Below are 4,256 nucleotides of genomic sequence, written 5' to 3'. Positions count from 1 at the left end.
ATATAGTACCAAGATATAAGAAGAATCATCTAAGTACAAAAAAAAAACGAAAATAGCAGAAAGCATACTACAATACTTCAGTTAACGGACCAAGTCGTGAGCAGCCCATCCAAGCTTCTAAAGGTTCTAATCCCATCAATAGTCTTGAAGAGTCTCCCAGCTTAGCAAAAGCAACAGACAGGAGTTAAGAATAAAGATCCAAATCGAAGGAAAAAAACCCGACCAACAAATCCAAAATCTCTAATCCCAGTAAAGTTTTAGTAAAACCCCAACCAAACTTAACAGTATAGTTGAGCATCTTCAAAACTGAAACTGTATTTCCATCTCCTTATCAAGCCTTGAAAACCCGTCTTAGAGAAAGAGGGGAAAAATAGGTTGAGCTTTGGTACACCCACCCACTAAAAAAAAAGATAAAGATACATCTATATCCAATGAATACAACTCCAATTAAACTAAAATGAAATATTCCAAAAGATTGTTGAATCCTTATGTTTTCTTTGGATAACATCACAACTCAGAAATTCCATGTGAAGCACATGTAAAATCTCGGAAAGATCAACCTGCAATATCTGTGTAATATCAAAATCTAGCTCAAAAAAAGCAAAGCACCAAATCCATCAAAAGCAACAAACCACATGCTAAATTTCACTAAAAGAACAAGACCCTCAGCAACAAGAAGCAAATTATGAAATGAAGAGCTTAAACATAATATATTATAAAGCTCTTTAATATTCAAAGGAATATCCATGTTAAAATTTCATTTCCTACTTTTAACTTTGATAGCGTAATGAATTTCATAAACCAATGACTCCACTGACATAATCAAATTTCTTAAAAACTCTACTATTCCTTTCCCCCAAATTAAATGAGCCACAACATGAACAACCAATAAGAAGAACTTCTTGTTGAATTTGAAACTCATATAATCAACATGCACAAGAGTGTATAGCATGCCACCACTTAACATAAAGAAGTTTTTAAAAGAAATAAATCTCTAAAATAAGATGTGAGTAAATTTACACTAAAAAATGATTATGTGTTTCATTAAACTAGGAGCTAAACAACCAAATTATTCACCATAATACCTCTAACCATCAAGATATCACACATTTTAAGGCCATTATGCAAAATTGTTTATGTGGTGATAGCAAATTTTAAAGATGACCTTAAAACCAAACAAAATTATTTCAGGTAATTGAAGGAAACCATTTATAAAAAAAAAGTTGTGAACAAATTTATGAGCATTGATGCATGTTGGAAGAATCATGTCGATAGTGTAATAACTATATATAGTCTTAACATTGCATGAAAAACTAGCACATACTCAGGTAATTAAAGAGAAGTAAGCAAGATAAGACACCTCGACTTTTTGTATGAAAAACTCTTTAAAGAAGAAAAAAATAAGGGGTCTAACCCTGTTGAAATAATCCACTATAAATGATGAGTACACATGTCCACTCTTTTATTAAATTAGAGAAGATGAAATTACAAAGTTGTATATATGTAATTTAGTTATAGTTCTTGGCAACAACAAGTTGCAAGGGCTATAGTTGATTGTTGCAAAGGTACTGGTCTGTCATGTGTGTTGTAGATGGTGGCATCAGTGTCAGCTTATCATAGAAGTTGTAGTTGATAACCATGATAGTAGATGGCCAGGTAAGTCGTAGATGGTTGCTTCAAGAGCATTGGTTGGCCATAGAGGTCATAATAGAGAGTTGCAGGAGCTGTGGACCACGTATATTTTAGCATCACTTTTTGATGTCGTATGTGTGGGATATCCACTTGAACGATATGGAGTTGTGTTCAACCTCTCGCAGTCAAAGACATATGTTCGAACTTCTTGGTACGTGCCTCGAACACGGAATCAGGATCAATACCAATTCAGGTCTACCTGGAAGAAATCACTGTTGAGATGACGATAATTCATAAATGAAATATACTTTATGCCCATTTTTAATGTTTATAGGTCATACTCCATCTATCCAAGGCTTGTTGTGCTTTGAACGGGTCATAAAACCCCCTCGACCGGAACCCCAGGAGGTAGGGAATACCCAGGGGCTGACATCTCCACACACGGAATGGGTGTGGCCACGCCCTGCCCTTGGTGTGACCATGCTCAAAACTGGTGTAGCCACACCCAAAGGTAGCTAGGTTGTGAGACTCTCCAAAGTGACGTGACCACACCCGTACCAGGCGTGTCCACCCCTAGTCCTTACCAGGTTCACAATGCTATTTAACACGTGTGACCAGGCCCGAGGGCAGCGTAGCCACGCCGCCAGATAGAGACTTCAAGCATATTTACATGGCTCTCAGGCATGACAATGCCCGAACCCCCATGTGTGACTGTTTCGAAGTGGCATGGCCACGTCAAATCTTAGAGATGACCAAGTTGATTTACCTTATTAGCATGCTTTGTACTGTTGATCCTCTGAAATCCGTCAATAACAGCCAGATGAGAAGCTCTTTTTAACCATTTCTTTTCTCATTTTTTGGAAAAGAACCAAGGGATGAAAAGGGCTTTGCCATTTTTGGATGTTTATCCATTAAAAGAGTGGCTAGGTGGGCAGTATCCTCTGGAATGAAGCAGGGGAACATGGCTAAGCAGTCAGTGTCATGCATAAGGGAGGGGATCGTCAATTGAGTCTGGGAGATTTAGGAGGGAGCATGGGATTCATGAGGCTTTTGGAGATTTCTAAAGCAGTTTCTTTTGATTTCTTCTTCTTTTTCTCCATTCCCTATGGTTTAAGCTCTTAGGTCTGTGAGCCCCTGAAAATCTGGTGCTAGTTTCTGATGCCTATGTGCCAATTCTGGGAACCTAGGTGCCCAAAATGGCTTTAAAATGGAATTTTCCTGAGACTCGGGAAAGTAGGTGCCACTTGGGTGGTGCATAGGCCCCAGGATCCATGCGTCTAGACACCGATCCCTTCCCAGGTCATGGAAAATAGCCATTTTGGTGCCAATTTTGACCCCCGAGGCGGTCGTTGCGATGATGAACCTTGAGGATGGGCAAAGATGGTGACTAATATCTCCTTTTCCCTTTTCTAGAAGCTTTTTAAGAGGCTAAGCTAGGGGCAAATAGAAACTTTCTTAAGAGGCGGCCATGTCACGAACCTAAGAGCTTAAACCATAGGTATCTACGTGAGGTTGTTAGGATGAGTTTGACTTGTCGTCGAGCATTTTGGGTTGCATTTGCAAGATGTGTACTTGTTCGTGGCATTTTTTTTTTTGCATGTAGATCATGTCACATATCGCATGTGTAATTGCGTGAGCACTTCGGGTTGATCGGTCCTCTCGATCGATCCCCGATCCTTTGGGTTCGATTAATCGCCACATTTCAATCTCTGATCTTTTTGGTTCGATCATTTTTCTCGAGTCGATCTCCGATCTTATGGGTTCGATCGACCCCCACATGTCGATCACCAATCCTTTGGGTTTGATCGACAGCTCCAAGTCGATCCCCGATCCTTTTGGGTTTGATTGACATCTATGTGTCGATCACCTGCTTTGGGTTCGATCTATCATTTCGGGCTGATCACTCAATCTTTTAGGTTTGATCAACTGCTATGTGTCGATCACCTGTTTTAGGTTTGATCAACCGTCTCGGGCCAATAACCCTATCCTTTCGGGTCACTGCCTCAATGACATGCTCACTCTTTCGAGTCACTACCTCCATAGCATACTCATCTGTCGAGCCGCTGTCTCCACGACATGCCCATCTTTCAGATCACTGCCTCCAAAGCATACCAATTTTTCGGGCGGCTGCCTCCATGGCATGCCCACCCTTTCAGGTCACTCCCTCCACGCATACCATATGTCAGGTCACTGTCTCTATGGCATTCCAATCTTTCAGGTAACTGCCTCCAGGGCATACTCATCTTTCGGGCCACTTAGGGGTGTAAACGAGCCGAACACGAGCGAGCTAAGCTTGTGTTCGGCTCGTTTATATTTTGAGCTCAATAAGTGTGTTTGTGTTCATCTCGTTTGCTTAACGAGTCGAACACTAGTTGTTCACGAACAAAATCGTTTTGACAACCCTAATCACATTTCCATAAGATGTTAAGGCTTGGGACAAGATTTAAAAATTATTGTTTATATTAAAATATTATTTGAATATAATTTAATAATTTTTATTCTATTTTATTTATTAATACTTTTAATTGATTATAAATCTTTGTAGCATTGTAGTCAACTAAATTTTTTAAAAATACCACTCATCAAAAAAATAATAATAATAATAATAATAATATATATATATA

This window comes from Phalaenopsis equestris, unplaced genomic scaffold, assembly GCF_001263595.1.
Source record: "Phalaenopsis equestris unplaced genomic scaffold, ASM126359v1 Scaffold000002, whole genome shotgun sequence".
NCBI lineage: Eukaryota > Viridiplantae > Streptophyta > Magnoliopsida > Asparagales > Orchidaceae > Phalaenopsis > Phalaenopsis equestris.
This window is presented reverse-complemented; position numbering follows the sequence as displayed.